Here is a 22,500-nt window from a genome sequence, read left to right as displayed (position 1 = left end):
GCAGGTCTTTGAATATACTAATGTTGGGAAGGTAGGCTTATCCAGCAGTTGTAATGGGAGTATGACTTTATTTGATTTAGTTTTCTAATGTTTTTTGGTATGACCAGCAATCTGACCTCTACAGACAGCCACTTAAACCTTAGCACTTCTTTGAAGTGAGGTCTATCTGAATCCTTTTCACATCTCTCACTGTATATACCTGCCCTTTGCCCGTGCTTTCGTTTGAGAATGTGCCTGTGCATACTGCAGAATTTGTTCTGGATCTCCAATCAGACCAATCTGCTCTATATGATATACTTTTCCTAATTTTTTTCTTAATTCCTACTATTATTCTCTACTTGTGCTATTACTCGAATAATTCCACGAACTTTGCTCTGTCTTAAACTATCTTACCTTACCCCACGAGTCTTTGCTATTTTCTCTCAAGGACAAACACACGCACACACACACACAAACACGATAAAGTTCTCTTCCTTGGAGACTTCGATTTACCTCACACTAGGTGGCTCTGTTCACTTGGCTCTAATGGGAGGGTGCAGGAGGGGGAACAGAAGCACTTCGCATTTCTATTATAATTATAGATAAATTAGGAAAAAATTATCTAATACAAATAACATCCTTCACATCAACAATACCACGCATCTATTGCAACTTTTAATCTTTTCATACTTACGGGGTTAATAACAACAATGTTATGACAACAGTAAACCCTCAATCAATCAATCAATCTTTACCCAAGATCATTCTAGTAACTTTTATAAAATGATGTCCTCTCTTGAATCTTTGGATCGCTGTCATAAATTCACTGCTTTAACCACCACATCTCCCCTTCAATTTTCTTCCCAGTTTGGTATTTTGGGAGTTCCTGTTGGGAGCTCTTGGTCGCCAAAACACCCTCTTCTCGAGCCCCGTCGTGTTAGTGAAGCTCATCTTTGAATATTGAAGAATATGCATCTTCCTTTGATATAAATTTCTCCCCTAACCCTCTGATTGATGGCTTCTGCGTTTCATTCATCTGGGTTTCTAAGACTGGGTACACTATGCACTCGCAACCTCTCCTGCTGCTACACTCACGGCACTTAATATTTGCTATGAACTGCTGTACCACAACGCTTTGAAGGAAGACGTTTCCTTATACTAAGAATAAATTTAATATCTTGATCCAATGTAGAGCTAAAACAAAGACTGATTCTCTGCTAATAAAGCTCTCGACAACTTTTGTAAGACCTAGGTGTTATGCTCAAATATGCATCAAAACTTGCTTTCTTAGGGAAGAGGTTGCACTTGTTTGCTAACATTTCTCAGCTCATTCTGCCCAAATTCTCTTTCCCAGCTCCTCCAGGAATTAGGAATTTGTAAGAAAAATGGCTCCTGCACAATGCACTGCGTCTGGGAGCAGGACAACGCATTGTGTCTAGGAGCAGGACAAAGCATTGTGTCTAGGAGCAGGACAACGCATTGTGTCTAGGAGCAGGACAACGCATTGTGTCTAGGAGCAGGACAAAGCACTGCGTCTAGGAGCAGGACAATGCATTGCATCTAGGAGCACGAGAGGTAATGAGTGAACAATGTTCCCGTTCGCAGAACCAAATGAATGAAGCATAGAACCCACCAGGCAAAAGTATAGGAGGAACATTTATAGCAGAGGAATGCATCAGTATTTGAAATTTATATATAAAAACTTTTGACCGCATCACTCTTACAATTTATTTTATTGTATCTTTTTCTAATTTACGTACATTACTTTCTTTCATTACATCGCTATGTTTTTCTGGGGTAAAAAAAATGTGATAAAATTTATGACGGACATTATATATATATATATATATATATATATATATATATATATATATATATATATATATATATATATATATATATATATATATATATATATATATATATATATGCTTAAAAAATCACAGTAGATGCACGTGACTTCATAATGCGAATACCACGGAAATGACAGTCAGGAATCCAAGCGCTTTCGTCTTATTAAGACATCGTCAAGGAGCTACTAAAGTACAATCGGAGAGGAAGGCCTCAGGTACAACAAGATCAGGAATACCAGGATGGTTAATTATCAAAAGGTAAAAATTAAAAAGGGATAATCCAGGATTATCGGTTATCACACGAGGTCACAAACTTAAACAGATTCTGACCCTAACCGAAATTACAAAGTATCTTTACAGTCCAAAACATGTAAAAACTGAATATATTAATTTTGTTGCTTATATTTATCTACAACTTTTTTCATTATGAAAGCATCAAGTTTAAATAAACCAGACTTAAATTTAGAACATTTCTATTATTTGACTTGATAAAACAAGATTCAATGATATTCCTTTTAACTGTGTCATTACATGGGACTAAGGCTCTTGCTTGACTCCAGTTAATAGGATGGTCTAAATCTCTCATATGTACAAATAATGCATTCGATATTTGCCCAGTTCTCACAGAATATTGATGTTTGCTTAAGACGCTGTGAAAGAGATTTGCCAGTCTGTCCGTAATAGATTTTATCACACTTTTTGCAAGGAATTTCATATATGCAGCCTGGAAGATCTTTAGGAGAATTTTTGATTACTAAACTCTTGACATTAATATTACTGAAAACAACATTTATGTTAAAAAGCTTTAAAATTCTAGGAATATCTAAAAACCTTTCATCATAAGGTAATTTTAGAATGTTATGCTTACTAAATTCAAGTTTGTCATTAGTTGAATAAAATGTTTTTCTAGCTCTTTTCCATGCCACATCTACAAAGTCCTTGGGTATTTAAGTTTCAGCAATATCATAAATAGTTTTAATTTCAGCGTCAATAAACTGCGGGCTACAGACACGTAAAGCCCTTAGGAACATCCCAGAAAAAACGAGAATTTAACATTTTGATGGTGATTGGAGTAGTAATGAACAAGAGGCAATATTAGTTGATTTTCGAAAGACTGAAAAGGTGAAATTTCTATCATTTCTATGGACAGTTACATCAAGAAAATTCAAATTACAATTTCTTTCTTCCTCTACAGTAAATTTTATAGAAGGACTAAATTATTGAGATTATTAAGGAATTCCTGGAGGTTTTCGTGAACTGGCCAAATACAGAAGATATCATCCACGTATCAACCAAATAACTTTTGGGGCAAAATTCTTGGTAAGAGTTTTGTCTCAAAAAATTCCATGTAAATATTGCTAAGGACAGGAGATAAGGGATTACCCATGGCCATGCCAAACTTTTGTACAAAAAATTCCCCATTGAAACCAAATTTACTATCTTTGATACATAACCTTATAAGACTAATGAGATTTTCTACACTTAAGGGAATGTCATGACGCTCTAATTCCTCTTCTAAATATTCAAGTAAGTCATCTACAGGCACTTTTGTAAATAAAGAGACAACATCAAAACTAACCATATTAAAATCATAATTCAAATTTAAAACTATTCAATTTGTTTATAAAATCAACATTGTTTTTAACATTCGTGTTAGAAATATTTCCTACCAAAGGAGTAAGAATTTTTACAAGCCATTTAGATAAATTATACGAAACTGAGCCCACTGAACTAATGATTGGTCTGATAGGGTTATTGATTTTATGTGTCTTGACTAAACCATACATGTAAGGTAGGGAGGTGCATTGCGGTGTAAACTGTTTAATTAAATGGTCCAAGCCCTTCAAAATGGATTTAATTTGTTTATTAAAATGGGAGTACTGTCTGTGTAGGTCAGACCTCAGTTTCGTATAAGTATCAGTGTCATTTAGCAATGTCATTATTTTACTTATATAGTCACTTTTATTCATAATTACCACTGCATTAGATTTATCTGCTTTTGTCACCTTCACTGTTTCGTCTTCTTTAATTTTCTTAAAAGCCTGGAGAAATCTCACGGGTACATTAGGGGGAGAAGGTTTACTCATAGCACCATACACAATACCTTTACAAATATTGATATCATCAGGGCATAGGTTTTGATTCAATTTTTCTAAATAACAAAAGGATTTTGAGATGTCGACACAGTCCAGGTTACCATTAAATACACCAAAGCTTAACCCATATCCCAAAGCCGCTGTCGTAGCACTATCCACTGGTTTGTCAGATAAATTAATCATGAAGTCCACGTTGGCATGCTTAGTCCAGTCGCTTTCAGCAATAAGATTTTTCAGCTTGACTTGGAGCTTCCTTTCAAGACGGTTGCAGCACTTTCTCAATTTTCCATAGCAATAATCCATCATCCGATTCTTCCAATCGACAGGAACCGTCTGATTAAAGCTATACCGTCTGCTTCTAAGTGTACGGAAGCAGACGGTATAGCTTTAATCAGACGGTTCCTGTCGATTGGAAGAATCGATGATGGATTATGCTATGGAAAATTGAGAAAGTGCTGCAACCGTCTTGAAAGGAAGCTCCAAGTCAAGCTGAAAAATCTTATTGCTGGAAGCGACTGGACTAAGCATGCAACGTGGACTTCATGATTAATTTATCTGACAAACCAGTGGATAGTGCTACGACAGCGGCTTTGGGATATGGGTTAAGCTTTGGTGTATTTAATGGTAACCTGGACTGTGTCGACATCTCAAAATCCTTTTGTTATTTAGAAAAATTGAATCAAAACCTATGCCCTGATGATATCAATATTTGTAAAGGTATTGTGTATGGTGCTATGAGTAAACCTTCTCCCCCTAATGTACCCGTGAGATTTCTCCAGGCTTTTAAGAAAATTAAAGAAGACGAAACAGTGAAGGTGACAAAAGCAGATAAAATCTAATGCAGTGGTAATTATGAATAAAAGTGTCATATATATAAGTAAAATAATGACATTGCTAAATGACACTGATACTTATACGAAACTGAGGTCTGACCCTACACAGACAGTTAACTCCCATTTTAATAAACAAATTAAATCCATTTTGAAGGGCTTGGACCATTTAATTAAACAGTTTACACCGTAATGCGCCTCCCTACCTTACATGTATGGTTTAGTCAAGACACATAAAATCAATAACCCTATCAGACCAATCATTAGTTCAGTGGGCTCAGTTTCGTATAATTTATCTAAATGGCTTGTAAAATTCTTACTCCTTTGGTAGGAAATATTTCTAACACGAATGTTAAAAAACACTGTTGATTTTATAAACAAATTGAATAGTTTAAATTTGAATTATGATTTTAATATGGTTAGTTTTGATGTTGTCTCTTTATTTACAAAAGTGCCTGTAGATGACTTACTTGAATATTTGGAAGAGGAATTAGAGCGTCATGACATTCCCTTAATTAAGTGTAGAAAATCTCATTAGTCTCATAAGGTTATGTATCAAAGATAGTAAATTTTGTTTCAATGGGGAATTTTTTGTACAAAAGTTTGGCATGGCCATGGTAATCCCTTATCTCCTGTCCTTAGCAATATTTACATGGAATTTTTTGAGACAAAACTCTTACCAAGAATTTTGCCCCAAAAAGTTATTTGGTTTAGATACGTGGATGATATCTTCTGTATTTGGCCAGTTCACGAAAACCTCCAGGAATTCCTTAATAATCTCAATAATTTAGTCCCTTCTATAAAATTTACTGTAGAGGAAGAAAGAAATTGTAATTTGAATTTTCTTGATGTAACTGTCCATAGAAATGATAGAAATTTCACCTTTTCAGTCTTTCGAAAATCAACTAATATTGCCTCTTTTGTTCATTACTACTCCAATCACCATCAAAATGTTAAATTCTCTGTTTTTTCTGGGATGTTCCTAAGGGCTTTACGTGTCTGTAGCCCGCAGTTTATTGACGCTGAAATTAAAACTATTTATGATATTGCACTGAAACTTAAATACCCAAGGACTTTTGTAGATGTGGCATGGAAAAGAGCTAGAAAAACATTTTATTCAACTAATGACAAACTTGAATTTAGTAAGCATAACATTCTAAAATTACCTTATGATGAAAGGTTTTTAGATATTCCTAGAATTTTAAAGCTTTTTAACATAAATGTTGTTTTCAGTAATATTAATGTCAAGAGTTTAGTAATCAAAAATTCTCCTAAAGATCTTCCAGGCTGCATATATGAAATTCCTTGCAAAAAGTGTGATAAAATCTATTACGGACAGACTGGCAAATCTCTTTCACAGCGTCTTAAGCAACATCAATATTCTGTGAGAACTGGGCAAATATCGAATGCATTATTTGTACATATGAGAGATTTAGACCATCCTATTAACTGGAGTCAAGCAAGAGCCTTAGTCCATGTAATGACACAGTTAAAAGGAATATCATTGAATCTTGTTTTATCAAGTCAAATAATAGAAATGTTCTAAATTTAAGTCTTGGTTTATTTAAACTTGATGCTTTCATAATGAAAAAAGTTGTAGATAAATATAAGCAACAAAATTAATATATTCAGTTTTTACATGTTTTGGACTGTAAAGATACTTTGTAATTTCGGTTAGGGTCAGAATCTGTTTAAGTTTGTGACCGTGTGATATCCGATAATCCTGGATTATCCCTTTTAATTTTTACCCTTTTGATAATTAACCATCTGGTATTCCTGATCTTGTTTGTACCTGAGGCCTTCCTCTCCGATTGTACTTTAGTAGCTCCTTGACGATGTCTTAATAAAGACGAAAGCGCTTGGATTCCTGACTGTCATTTCCCGTGGTATTCGCTTATATATATATATATATATATATAGTATATATATATATATATATATATATATATATATATATATATATATTTATATATAGTATATATTTATTTATTTATTTATTTATTTATATTTGCCCATCATAAATTATATTCATTTCTTTCTATCCCACAAAATCATAGCGATGTAATGAAAGTGCAATATATATATATATATATATATATATATATATATATATATATATATATATATAATTACAGAATGTTTTCTTTTGCAACAATATATATATATATATATATATATATATATATATATATATTGTTGCAAAAGAAAACATTCTGTAATTATATATATATAATATATATATATATATATATATATATATATATATATATATATATATATATATTGCACTTTCATTACATCGCTATGATTTTGTGGGATAGAAAGAAATGAATATAATTTATGATGGGCAAATATAAATAAATATATATATATATATATATATATATATATATATATATATATATATATATATATATATATATATATATATATATATATATATATATATGTATATTGTTGCAAAAAGAAAACATTCTGTAATTAAAAGCTGAAACCAACTAGAATTAAGGGAAGTAATGTTATTATTGGTTATCATTCATAATATGTTTCATTTTAATACAAAACTTTTGGACTAATGAAAAAAAGTTAAATATATCTTAATTCAACCAGACCAATGAGCTGATTAACAGCTCCTCTACGGCTGGCCAAAAGGATTAGGTATTATTATTATTATCATTTTTTTGCTAGGAACCAATTGGTTACCTAGCAATGGGACCCACAGCTTATTGTGTGATCCGAACCGCATTACATCGAGAAATGAATTTCTAATCGCCAGAAATAAATTCCTCTGATTCAACGTTGGTAGAGCGGGTAAGCGAACTTCGGACTACCAAAACCGTAGATGAGTATGTTAACCACTCGTCTAACGAGGACCTATATTAAAAACCATTCATAAAGAGAGAGAGAGAGAGAGAGAGAGAGAGAGAGAGAGAGAGAGAGAGCCACAAGTGTCTACAGCGATGCAGGATAATAGGATCATTTCCACATAATATCCTATTTCATGGTGGAAATAGATTTGGCCCTTTCCCTTTGGGGCCAGAGTGCTTCATCTGAATAAAAAGAGAGAGATCGCAATCTCTCTCTCTCTCTCTCTCTCTCTCTCTCTCTCTCTCTCTCTCTGCGAGTTGATAACACGACAATTAATATAATGGCTTTGGTTCCCTCCATTTTCTCTATCAAAGTCATATACCCAATTAATATGTAAACTAATTTTTATTCGGAATCAAGTCAAATTGCAAATGGGACTGGTATGTTCACACAAACGCGTTATATACTATATATGTATGTATCTGTTTGTGTGTGTGCAAATACCAGCATTAAAGATGAAAAGGGGTAGAAAACACGAAGGAAATGGGGATTATGTCTTGAAAAGTATTTGGCATTCTCTCATGAAACCACGACCTTTAACATCAGTATTGCAACCAGATGTCTCCTACATTATATCTTATTAATCATGATGGCTTTATAAAATCAGACTGAAAACGAATTCACCTCGTGTGTCTATATAACGTCCCTCCTGTGCAACAACAGAGCATACAATAAAGCTCCTTCAAGGATTCCCTGTGACGTAGCTATATCAGAACTCTCTCATTTATGTTGCTGTGATTCTCAACGTCTGTATTTCGAGGAGTGTTTTTCATTTTACAGAATTCCTTTTGATCGTGAGGTTCCTGTCGTCGCGATGATATATTTCTTTTTTTATGTTTTTGCGTTCCTCCTCTTCAAGTTGTTTTCTCATTTTAAGTATTTCAGTGGCATATGTATATGTCATTCTAGTCGTATCTTGCTCTAAACTAAATTAAACAACTGAACTATGAATCATATTCTAAAGCACTATTACATGACAGTGATGTTCCCCAATTTTGTCCGTACTCTCTGTAAAGCATTTCGCTTATGAATTTAAACCTGACTGGCAAGTGATACGATTCTACAGTGTAAGAAATATTTTGATTTTTTGTTCGTTACCCTTCAAGAAATTCTCCCATTCAATGACCAACTTTGTCAGTCCACCTTATTTCCTTTGGTAAAATAAATTCGTCAAAGACACGATCCAAGGGAATAATCTTGACACTGAAGAAGTTCTGATTTTCTTATTTCATAGGGAAAAGGCTCCCCTATTGCAAATTTATTCTATCTCTCCCTTCCTCTTCATGGGACTAATTTCTCTACAAAGTAACTGCTAAGCCCATCCACTGACTTGACCAACATTCACTAAACGTGTACAGCATTAGCTACTTCACCGAAGTTCCTAAAAGGCTTACATACTTTTCTCATTCAACTTTTTCTTGCTCCAAGTCTCTTCTTTCAAGCAGTTCCAAATTACTGGAAATTTTCCATAGCTTATCACCCCCACATCAGCGCTGAACCATCCCCAAACAACGAGTAATTCACACTGGAAGAAGTCTGGAAATTATATACTTGAAACTGGAAGACGTCTGAAAATTATATAGTCTGGATGAGACAGGAAAATAAAGACGACCCAAAAATAAAAATGAACGAAGTGAAAATGAACTGATATGAATAAAACACTCAGACTGTTTACACCTGGGCACTTGGGTATTCGCAGCTTCGCCTAATCACGAAATGGTGGGCAAAGTTTGCCCTAAACATTTTCCACAAAAGAGGCAGCTGGCTATTAATGAGGCAATGGCAAATTCCTATCAATGGCGTCATTTATTTCTGTTTACTGCTTCAATTGGCTAGAAACCTTGACAGTTTGTCACCCACGCAAAGTATTCATTTGAATTTTTATCCAATTGTTTGTTTGCTTGTACGGCGTTTTTACGTTGCATGGGTTATTCAGCAACGAGACCAACGGCTTTACGTGACTTCCGAACCACGTCCAGAGTGAACTTTTATCACCAGAAATACTCATCTATAACCCCTCAGTGAAATGCCCGAGAATCGAACTCGCGGCCATCGAGGTGGCGGGCCAAGACCTTACCGATCACGCCACTGAGGAAGGCGACATTAAATAATTTGATGATGACAATGCGTTCTTTAAGCTATTACGAGAGTGAATAGTAAATCGATCTCATACACGATAGCTTCAAAATCTTTTCAGTGCCAGAGAAAACAAATTTTATCGAATGATATCTCTTAACACAATCTCACTCCTCAAAATGCTAGACTTTCGTGAAGAAATTATATTTTCCTAATAAAAGTTTTATAAATATAATTGCCGAGTAATTACTTAACTAAGAATAAATTGATCTCATACATCATGGCTTCAAAATCTTTTTAATGCCATAAAAAAAATGTATCGAATGATATCTCATAACCTAATCTCATTCCGCAAAATGCTAGACATTTCGCGAGAATAATTATTCCCATGTCAATCTTAACGGAAACTTCAAACTGCTAATGTCCTTTAAGCTTAGCTCACTAAGTACCATTCCAGGCTGCAGGTCTGGGTTAGTAGGAAAGCTTAGGTTAAACGAACGAGAAAAAACGTTAAGTATAATGAATGCTTAATTAGGCTGACTGACAGTAAAGCAAAAATAAATCTGACACCATTTGTTGAACGTCATTCAGATGAAAAAAAAAAAACAATAAACAAAAATAAAATAAAATAAAACAGAATGTTCTTTTCGCCGTCAAGTTTTTGTTGTTTTGAATCATTCTTCTGGAAAATAAACGAAGGCTGACAAAAAGGTATTTGTTGAAAGGATGCAGTTGTTAATGGAAGCTACACTTTACAACTAAAATAAAAGTTATATTTTCACAAACTAATAAGTGTAGTGCGCACATTAAAATTCTCTCCGCAAAGAGCGTGTATTTAAATCGAGTATCTCTCACGAAATGAGATACAGAGGAATTCCAGAGAGAGAGAGAGAGGAAAAAAAAAAAAGTACGTAGGAGAGTGGAAGCAATGGCCCGTTTCATTTGTCTCACTCGTCCTCACTTGGTTAAGTTTCATCCACTTGTCCCTCCAGAGTCAACGAGCAAGACTCTCTCGAGTCGCACTCGAATCGCATCATAAGGCTGCAGCTCTCCCACTCAGTCTTGTGTTCAAGTCCCGTTTTCGAGTTCTTACTCGAGTGTGAAAGAGACGTCATTCTCTTCCTTTTCTCACAGGCCGTTCATTAAAAAAACAAAACAAAAAGAAAACGAGTCTGCTTCAAAGATGATTATTTAAAAAAAATCACGGATTTCTATGTACGCTCCCTACATTCACACAATATATATTATATAAATATACTTTATATATCTATACATACACACACACACACACACACACACATATATATATATATATATATATATATATATATATATATATATTATATATATATATATATATATATATATATATATATATATATATATATATATATCTATCGCAAATAAACTGCAAAATAAACTAGATAGTCCACGAGTAGACCTAACAATCGCTTCCCTTCAATTCCTTCAACACTCAAAGTTGAAAAAGAAGAAAAAATAAAAACAACGCGAGAACTTACTTTCAACTCATCCCATCAACACGGGACCTTGGAAGCTCCTGGATTACCTGAGGAAAGAAAAGGAAAGATCTTATAATAATGGAAATATTTCCCTCTTCTGACAATGAAGGTTATGGTGTGTGGTTGCGAGAAAATTATTTTCTTTATTTGCACTATACTAGTAATGTCCATGACATAAAAATACAATTTGAAACGCACAAAAAGAAACAAAATAAATAAATGTGTTTCTTATCCTTACGAATAAAAACAGTATTTTTTCTTTATTTTCACAATGCAGGTAATGTCAGTAATACAAAATTATTTATGAAACTAAAAAAAAATAATTCAATTTTCCTGCTACTATGAATATCCTAAATTTTCATAAAAAATGATAAGGAACACAATGCACTTTATAGGTATCTAGATCGGGTGAACGACACAAAAATACGTTTTGAAACAAGAAAAAATTAATTTGTTATTCCTGCTACTATAATCTTCCTAAATTTATTTAAAAAAATAAAAAGAACTTTGATAAGCAAAAGTCGTTTATTATTCCTGCTACTACGATCTTTCTAAATTTTTTTGATAAGTACACTTTATGAAACATTTTTAGAACATTCTATCCTCTGAATGCGGTAACTTAAAAAAAAAAGAAACTCAACAGTTTCTTTAGGGTACAAAAATATCTATTTTTTCTTAGTTTTATTTGAATGACTTACGGACTGGGAAGAAAAAATTATTATATTGAAGTAAAAGAAAGATAATTTATAAGAAACAATAAAAAAATGAGTACCAACAGCAGCATAATAAAGACAAACTAAAAATATACGACTAAAAATGAAAAGATGGCTCAAATCTACAAAACATTCCAGAATTCCCACTTGTAGTTTGCAATTACAAAACTCATATATTCCAGCTCCAAAATATGAGGTCGTTCGCTATGCAGAAATCGGTGATTAACTACTCACTAAATCTTTCCCTTCCTTCCTCCTCCTATTACTAATCTCCTCTCCCTTCTTACTCCTTGTACTAAACAGAACCTTCGCCTCCTTTCCTTTACTAAACAGAACCCATCGACCCCCAACGCCCCCGTCCTCCTTTCCCTTCCTTCCCCGTCCTATTACTAATTTCCTCTCCCTTATTAATCCTTTTACTAAATAGACCCTTCCCCCCCTTCCTTTACTAAACAGAGCCCATCGCCCCCAACACCACCCCCCGTCCAAACGTCATCTCCCTTGGCATTTAATTGCAAACTCATGTTCCAGGTATATCACGGTCTCAAACTCCTCCAGATTACTAACTGATGTAGGTGTCCTTCTCTCTGAAGAGCGATCACTCCAAGGGGCGAAGGCGCTGTCTAGCAGCTACCTGCGGTCGTGTTCTGGTGCCAAAGTGCCTACGACAGCTGAGAGGGACGTCGACGGAGGTTAGAAGAGCTCAAGTAGTAGTAGTAGACTGGAATTCGGCCTTTAGTTTCATTGATTTTGGAGGTGAGTTGAATATAGAATTTAGCCCTAAGGCCAAGCACTAGGACCTATAAAACGTGTAAGAAGAGAAAAACCCCAAAGCAGTTGCATTATGAATCAAGTGTTAGGAGAGGGTGGAAAGTAAGATGGAAGTAAGAGAATATGAAACGAGGTACTGTAAAACGAGCGAAAGTTGTTGCATCTAGTGGCCGAAAGCACGCTGCAAAGAACCTTAAGTAATGGCTACAGTGCACCCCATGAGGTCCAATGAAGGCACTAACCCCCTACGGGATCTGAGAGAGAGAGAGAGAGAGAGAGAGAGAGAGAGAGAGAGAGAGATCAGTCTAATATATATATATATATATATATATATATATATATATATATATATATATATATATATATATATATATATATATATCCGATTACTGAGACAGATTCCGGGATATCAATTTTTACAGGCAGATTCAGTTAAGCAGCAATTACCACCAGTTAAACAGCTCACCTGTCATTTTATGGGGCATTTCCTGCCCAGGGGTTCCACAACCATCCACGAGAGGCTACTAAGCTACATGATATTTTCCATCAGCAGTCTACGGCTTGCAGAACGCTCTGACGTATGTGGGTACCATTGGCCTCATGAGTATTCTGATGAACCCTATTCATAAGGAACAAGCCCACCAAAGGGCCACTGACTTGAAATTCAAGCTTCCAAAGAATTTGGTGTTCAATGGGAAATACAGAAAGGAAATTACCATCCACTCCCTAACTGCTGCACCACATAATGGAATTTCCCACGAAGTTGATGCAGTAAATTCAATTCTACAAAATCGGCGCCTTTTAGGCCTAAGTTTGAATTTAACGAATTTCCGGCCCTAGTGGTCTCCGAAAATCCTCAGACTTTTGACAGTCAATATGATTGAAAATATGGAAATGAGAGACTGTAGTCGAATTCAGCAGCACACTAACAGTCAATGGTCATTACTTGTACAGTTTGGAAGTTCATCGCTGGACGAGTGGTTTTCGCACTCGGCTGCAAATTCGGTGGTCCGAAGTTCGAATCCCGGCTCGGCCAACGCGGAATCAGAGGAATTTATTTCTGGTGATAGAAATTAATTTCTCGATATAGTGTGGTTCGAATCCCACAATAAGCTGTAGGTCCCGTTGCTAGGTGACCATTTGGTTCCTAACCACGTAAAAATATCTAATCCTTCGGGCCAGCCCTAGGAGAGCTGTTCATCAGCTCAGTGGTCTGGTAAAACTAAGATATACTTAACTTGTACAGTTTGGAGCTAGACTTAGATCAATTCACTTCGACGAGAGTGTCCGTGGACTTTTGAACTTGATGTACACGATGCACATTCAAAGAGTCCAGGAGGATGACAAAGGAATAATGGAGGGAAGGAAGCATAAAAAAAGAATAATACAAGACAAACGTTGACAGAGCAAACAAGACCGAGAAGAAGAGCGAATGAAACTGAGAATGATACAGTATGCTGGAGAACAAGCAGAGACTCATTTAAGATTTCATAAGGGCAAATACAATGTAAATACGCCGCATAAAAAAACAGTTAGCAAGCAACGTGAAAGCGAAAGTGTTCTAGACTGAACCAATAAAAAAACATGAGATGAGGTATAGTATAAAACGGTGAAAAAAAAAATGTATAAAGAGTAATATAGCGAAAGAGAGAGTCAATTATGAAATGAAGCCCAAAAGGGAAAAAACTTTATATCAACCAAAGTGGTTAAGACCACCAGCCGTCTGGTCTCTGTGGGCAACTTTCGGCTCTCCTTCGCTACCCCTTCTATAGTTTATAGATCCTTAACTTTTCTCTCTCTCTCTTTTCCCCACTGGCTAAAGCAAACTGACCACGTCCTCCCAGTGGCCTTATTAGTGGCTATCGTCGTGAGAACCATAACGAAACGTTCCCCTTGGAAAAAAAAAAAAGAAAAAAAAAAATTTGGGTTGGGGTTTGTGTCGGTACTTCCTGTCGTCGTTTTCAGAGCTCTTTTTTAAAATGAGAATTATAATGAGAGTTTTTTTTATAGTGATTAAGTATTTCTAAAGGAAGCTGGCCTCAAAATTCGTTGTTGTCTGTGTTGACAATTTTGTACTAATTCAAAAAAAACGAATGACTTAAAATTCCGCATAAATGATGAAATAAGCTCAAAAATATTTTCGAGAGGAAAGAACCCATTTTGACATTCGTTAAATCATTTGCTCTCATTTATAAGTATGATCTTCCTATATTTCATTTACGCAGTTGTAAAGTTAGTGTAAATTCATGTTCATTTGGACCTTTTCACTTTCAGTAAATCATTTGCCCTTATTTATATGTATGATTTCCCAATATATCATTTACGCAGTTATAAAGTTAGTGTAAAGTCATGTACACTTCGACCGTTTCTCTATAGCTCAGTGTATTACACTCCAGACTGGTTAAAAAAAATAGTGGAGAACCATTTTGTTTCTTAGACATAAGAATTTCTGATGATGAATCCAACAGCGTGTTGTTTGTTTAGATAAAAAATTCCTTTCATAGAAAACAATTCTGATACTTTACAGCCTTTGAAACACTGAACGATCTGTTTTAAATAGTATATACATATATACATACTATATATATATATATATATATATATATATTATATATATATATATATACGTATATTCATAGATTGACAGAATATATCATATGTAAATATACCAATAACCGGTTCTTCTACGCTAAAATACAATCTCTCTCTCTCTCTCTCTCTCTTTGAACCTATCTAATCATTTATAATCTAAGAATACGGTTGACACTGCAAAGCCTTAAACTTAAGTGAAGGAACAAGTGAATTCCCGATCTTAAGGGAAGGATGACGATGACGATGATGATGATGATGAGAGAGAGAGAGAGAGAGGGAGAGTTCAGCAATTTATAACACCAAGAGACAGAAGACATTATTCAATGCTTTCAAAATCTTTCCTGATATAATTTGCCAAATCGAAATATCTCTCTTGAAATATTGAAAATATACGGGCAGTGGTAGATTAATAGTGCCCAAAACTATACCAGGAAAACTAAGGAAAGCACACAGGACATTAATCCACTACGCAACTGCATCGACAATGCAGCGTCTATTCAGTGCGTTGCCAGCTCATCTGAGGAATACATCAGGAATGAGCGCAGATGTGTTTAAGAATAAGCTCGACCAATATCTAAGCTGCATCCCAGACCATCCAAATTGGAAGATGCAAAATATACCGGAAAATGCATCAGCAATTCTCTGGTAGACATTAGAGGGGCCTCACACTGAGGGACCTGGGGCAACCCGAACAAGATATAAGGTCCGTAAAGTAAGGTCTCTCTGTCCATAAATCCGTCAACCATCCGATAACAAATGCATATGACGATCACTCTCAAGGATTACTTTGTCACCATCGGAGCCTTTTCAACAAATGACAATGCAACAGTTAATGAAGTAAAAAACATCACCTGCGATAATGGTTATGATATACGAGAATAGGGGGATGGGTAATTCTGTGAAATTATTGTGTACAATGGTTAACTAATGGAAAAACGTATATATACCTTGGCGTTATCGCATGTTCATGCATCACTCAGCCAGATTGTATTTTGGTTCCAGAATTGGATCCTATCAAGATTAGCGAACCCACTATTTTTCAAGACAATATTGTACCACTTTGATTTATATATGCATGCATATATTATATATATATATATATATATATATATATGTGTGTGTGTGTGTGTGTGTGTGTGTGTGTGTGTGTGTATAATATGTATATGCTATATATATATGAATCAAAGTGGTATAATATTTCTTGAAAAACAGTGGGTTCGCTAATCTTGACATGATCCCTAGAATTAAATTAGTACCCAAAAGAAACTGGCAGTGGTCTGACACTTTATGTTATTTAGCTTGATGCAAAGTTAAAGGATATTTCTTTCAAGGGTCCCATACAATGAGCGATTGTATGAACGATTGTCTGTATCGTTTGCAAAAACATTGCGTATTGCCTTGTCTGAATGCAAAAATGGGCGAAGTTAAGTGGTCTGAACGATCTCGGAGGGAATCTATCACGATCAGGTTGCTGGCTTGTGACTTATGTCTGTCGTACACAGGTCGCGCAATGAATGCGTTTGTCTGCCTGATATCTTCAGCATCTTAGCAATCCTTGACGTGTAAAGACGTATTGTGAAGGTCTGGACCACTACTGAATGAATTCGACATTTGTGGATAGGGAATTCTGGGTAGAATTCATGGAGTTGTATAAAGAACAATCATTTGGATGGCAGGAGACACTGAAGATAATAATTTCAAGTAGGTTTCCAGTCTCCTGGTTCTAAAGCAAGTTCCTCGAGCAAAGCACCGTGAGAAAGTTCATTTCTCTTAGTCATCCACCATTCCTTTTTTTTCTGCCACCTCTCTTCTAGCGATGATGCTTTTTTTACGTTGCATAGAACCAGTGGTTATTCAGCAACGGGACCAACGGCTTGACGTGACTTCCGAACCGCGTCGAGAGTGAACTTCTATCACCAGAAATACACATCTCTCACATCTCAATGGAATGCCCGAGAATCGAACTCGCGGCCAGCGAGGTGGCAGGCCAAGACCATACCGATCACGCCACTGAGGCGCTTAGAGATGATGCCATGTCTTCCCGAGACGAAACCTTTGTTCAGATTGAAATCTGTGCGGAGATCGTTCGTATTGTCTCAATGGTGTGTGTGTGTGTGTGTATGTCGACACCGACAATCGTTCATACAATCGTTCAGTATATGGGGCCCTTTAGTTACCAATGACTACGTATTTACAAAGATGCTTATGATGCGAGGAACATCAAAACCACTGACACTAATAGGCTAATTATTCAAGTTTCATAATAACAACGAAATTAATCACAGAAGTAATAATTTTAGGTACAAAACAGTATATTAATCGTCGCTCTTTGAACTAAGTCAACTGACTTAAAAACGAGAATTACGTAACACACAACAAAAAATCGATAAGTGTTAATAAGATCACAAACGTCATTTGTGTTCATGAACTTGGTTAAAAACTTGTTGACGCAAGGAGGGGTCATCGACCACTTCGTCATTGCCGTCGTAGACATCTCATTTCTAGTTTGACCTACAAAGATTTCATCACAGGAATTTACACGGGATCGAATATAAGCATTCTTTGGTATTGTCTGGGGAGTTCTTCATCTCTGATCTATTTCTTAAATGCCACTTTGACATTTAACTTTTAGGCAGATTGGAATATCGTTACACCCCATTACCAAATGGAATTTCTAGTAATTTTTTGTGCTGCATATTTTTCTGTTGTTCAGCAGCATCCATCTAAAGATAGAATAGAACAGAATACAGAATTTAGGTCAAAGGCCAAGTGCTAGAACTTGTGAGGTCATTCAGCGCTGAAACGGAAATTGACAGTAAAAAGATTTGCTAATTGTGACAGGAGGAAAACTTCGCAGTTACACTAGGAAACAATTGTTAGAAGAGGGTGGAAAGTACGATGGAAGAGAGAGAATATGAACGGAAGTACAGTAAAAGGAATGAAAGCGGTTGCAGCTAGGGGCCGAATGGACGCTGCAAAGAACCCTTAAGACTGACGGCACTACCTCCCTATGGGTTTTATCTGAATGCAGAATCGTCAGATTTTTACATCATTTTTTGTTGTTGTCTTTGAAAGTAGAACAAATGCAATACTGTATAACATGTCGTTCAGTAATTTATTTAATACCCTCTGCGAAAAACAACAAAAATGCTCTCGATCACTAAACTTAATAGCAAGAAAGGTCTCACATAATTGATTTTTTCGTGGACAAACCATCTTAGTTTCTTTGTTTTTACGTTCATAGACAGTATTAAACGGTCTTATGTTGTATTTGAAACCTAAATAGTCCACAGCATCTATTCCTTGATATCAAAAGCACTTTGAGATGCAATTATCTCGAGTTTCCCCGACGTGTTTATTATCCCAAAAATCCTAGTTAGTTTTTTTTTATCACCACCATTACAGCTGGGATTTCTGTTTATTGAAATCCAATACTCGGTTATGCCTTACATCCATTTCAGCCAAACCATCCTTGTCAATGGGGCATTAAGGTAATCACTTCATCCTGTGTGGTCAACACTCTTTCCTTTTCATTTGCGTGTGTATCTGTCCTGCCTTTTATAAACTTATCATATGACCACAGATCACACATTCTAGGAGAAAAATAACTTGAATCTAAACCTTCGTGTATTTTTTCCCCCGGTAAATTTAACCGCCATAAGGAATTAGAAGGTGGAGTTTTCTGTGTGAAAATCCGGTGAATGAACTTTAAGTTTTCGCCGTTCAGTATTATCTTTTGCTTTGCTACTAAAATTGACATGTTGCTCCTCCGAAACGTCAGGTAGAATGTTGATTAAAAGGCCCTTCTCTCTCTCTCTCTCTCTCTCTCTCTCTCTCTCTCTCTCTCTCTCTCTCAGGTTACAGACGGAATTGTGAAGTTGTGAGACACGAGTTTCCTCTGGATATTTTTTTTAAAGGTTACATTGCCTCAAAGACATAATGGGAAACAAAGTTGTCATAAAGGAAATGTGGCTGACGCTTTTCAGCGACCATTAAAAGTCATACATATTTTAAAATCATGCAATTTCTATTGAGGACAATGGCAATATATTTACAGAGACTATATATCTTTTCGTCTAGCGTCTGAATCAGTCTGTACTTCATTTTATATTTAAATTTCTAGGATAAAAGAAACAATAGTTAACAATCGAGATATATGGCCTGAAGTGACATAGGATGACACGTTCTGATGGAGGGTTCAGTTTCGAATTATAGGTTTATCGAAGGAATAACGAGACATGGATACTAATACATTAATGGCACACTGATTTATCGGGAGATTCGTTATGAATCACAAGATCGTGTTGACTAACCCAGTTTGCAAGAACTAATGAAACAGTCTCGTTTCGAAGTGGAGACTTAGTATTTGTACATAAGGGAAAAGGATAGCTTGGAAACCCATTGATTGATAGAGTGCGTTCCATGCGTGGCAGTGACCTTAATTTTTTCTTTGGCTGATGTTTAAAAATGCATTTATTTTTCCATTCACCATAATACATATCATTGTAAGGGATGTATGTATACATACATGCATACATACATACATCTACAATAATATATATATATATATATATATATATATATATATATATGTATATATATATGTATATATATATACATATGTATGTATATATATATAATATATATATATATATATATATTACTATATATATTATAATATATATATATATAACAATAACTTTATCACTCACACAATTGTTCTGAGCATTAATACAGTTACTAACAGGAACTCATTGTAACTGGATGGTATCAAGCTGAGATATTCATGACTTCTTGCTAAATACACGAGGAAGTTTATTGTATTCTCTTGATGGCTCAGGGGCCAAAGATATCTCTCTCTCTCTCTCGTATGCTCTCTCTCCTTAGCGGTTCTCTTCGGCTAACTCCTCTCGAAGGATCTCGCTCTCTCTCTCTGTCCACTCTCGTCCAATCCTCCTCTCGCCCTCTTCTCTCTCTCGTCTCTCTCATAAGAAAAAGTTTCTATTCTCTCTCTCTCTCTCTATGTCCATGAAGAAAAGTTTCTATTCTCTCTCTCTCTCTCTCTCTCTCTCTCAAACATGCATAGATTGGAATCCCGTTGGTGACGAAGCACTTATATCAATAATCATTTCCCTTGGGTGTCAGCTATTCCAGGGCTATAGTGACTTCGATTTTATCCGTTGTTTTTTTTTTTTTTTTTTTTTTTTTTTTTTTTTTTTTTTTTTTTTTTTTTTTTTTTTTTTTTTTTTTTTTTTTTTTTTTTTTTTTTTTTTTTTTTTTTTTTTTATGGCTTTATATTTGTGGACATATTTATTACATATATTTATGTAAATGTGTGTGAGAGAGAGAGAGAGAGAGAGAGAGAGAGAGAGAGAGAGAGAGAGAGTACGTGTGTGTTCGTGGACAGTCTACTGAACTACTAGACTATAACAAATCCTTTACCAATTCTATGGGTTATTTTTTTTTTAGAATAAACAAAAAAGGATTTAAAACAACAGCTCCGCTTAGGAAAGATTTTACTTCGGCGAAACAAGAGAACGATGCAGACCTAACTGGTCGGAAACAAAAAGACTGTTATAGTCCACTCAAACTCTCTCTCTCTCTCTCTCTCTCTCTCTCTCTCTCTCTCTCTCTCCCCTCCCCACCCCCGGTCCCGTCCAATTCTCTGTGGAGAAAAAATATATATACAGCTTTTCAGTACGGTATAACAATGACAATCTCTCTCTCTCTCTCTCTCTCTCTCTCTCTCTCTCTCTCTCTCTCTCTCTCTCTGAAGAAAAGTTCCTCTTCTCTCTCCCTCCCTCTCTATGAAGAATATCATCTCTCTCTCTCTCTCTCTCTCTCTCTCTCTCTCTCTCTCTCTCTCTCTCTCTCTCCATGAAGATCATCATCATCTCTCTCTCTCCCTCTCGATCGATCGTAAGAATTCTCACGTATTTCAGTTTCCTCTATGGTGAGAATAGGCACAGCCTGTTAGAGGGTTACTTATAATTACCAGGAATACATTATTTGAAACGCGAAAAACACTACAGCATCCACAATGTCAAGAGTATCTATAATTATGACCATAACCGTCTGAAAATCATTCAGGGGACAGACATTTTTACTCATACTCATTAAAACTTCATGCGTCAGTGTCTCACAATCGAAGAGCTCTTTTTTTTTCTTTTTTTTTTTACTCAAATTGAGCATATTTTGAGTCCACGGGATTATAACATTCAGAAGACGATATCCAAGAAAATTATTGTGGGTTTTCTCTTAACGATAATTTGATATCAAATAACGTATAAAGATAGTGGACATGCTCTGATAGAGAAAAAGAAAATACACAGTTCTCTATGAAAGAAAATATATAAAGCCTTTCAGTTCAGTATAACAGTGCTCTCTCTCTCTCTCTCTCTCTCTCTCTCTCTCTCTCTCTCTCTCTCTCTCTCTCTCTCTCTCTCTCTCATGAAGAGAAGAATGGATATGCAATGGCATTTAACTCTACGTTCGACGACGGAAATGTATTAGGTTAAATTTCAAATTCTTCGGCTATGCCTACCTCATACCTCATACCTCATTTTTAAATATCAGTGCTGGATTAACAACTCTCATTTACAGGTTAAAAGATAAATAACAATAAGGATACTAACAATGTTGAAATGGATCGTTGTTTTCATCTTCAAAATCTATAGACGAATTGTCTCTTAGAGTCCTTACACTAACTTAATGGTGATGTATAGAATACTTGCTGTGGCGTCCAAGCAACCTGTGCTCATTATCTCGTGTAGTAACCTTTACGAAGAGGAGACCTACATATCAAGGATCAATGGAGCCCCAGTTAAATTAATAAAGAGAGCGTTGACATTTGACTCAAGAAAAGAGCGAAGGAGGTTCAGCAAGTTACGGTTTCCTTTATTCGAGGAAACAGATAATTCTTTGACATAACCTGGGGATAACTGACAGGCCGAACGTCTATTAACGATTATAACTGACAGGCCAAACGTCTATTAATGATTATAACTGACAGGCCAAACGTCAATTAACGATTATATGAAATACTGAAATGACATCTGTTTCTGTAGACCTGGAACCATCTATCATTATTTTTCTCGTTCTAGTATTGTTTCTCTACTTCCCCCCCAGTGATGTCCCGTCGTTATTTTCCATAAGACTTCTCGTTTGCAGACTCAAAAAAAGACTCCCTTCCACCCTCTGCC

General features: G+C 35.5%; 1 protein-coding gene across 2 annotated transcripts in view; it reads right to left on the bottom strand.

Annotated features, from left to right (window-relative positions):
* The window catches only part of LOC135211702 (arrestin domain-containing protein 2-like), a 362,806-nt gene that overhangs the window by 207,182 nt on the left and 133,124 nt on the right, over positions 1 to 22,500 (bottom strand). The window contains exon 2 of one of the 2 annotated variants that reach the window (XM_064244951.1): positions 11,223 to 11,269. The exons of the other annotated variant lie outside the window; for it this stretch is intronic. The gene's annotated coding sequence lies outside the window, so the exon portion shown is untranslated. The remainder of the gene's footprint in view (positions 1 to 11,222; positions 11,270 to 22,500) is intronic. 2 annotated transcript variants of the gene reach the window in all.

The sequence above is a fragment of the Macrobrachium nipponense genome, chromosome 4, assembly GCF_015104395.2.
Source record: "Macrobrachium nipponense isolate FS-2020 chromosome 4, ASM1510439v2, whole genome shotgun sequence".
In the NCBI taxonomy this organism is placed as follows: Eukaryota; Metazoa; Arthropoda; class Malacostraca; order Decapoda; family Palaemonidae; genus Macrobrachium; species Macrobrachium nipponense.
The sequence above is the reverse complement of the archived record's forward strand: the minus strand, read 5'-3'. Positions and strand labels throughout refer to the sequence as shown.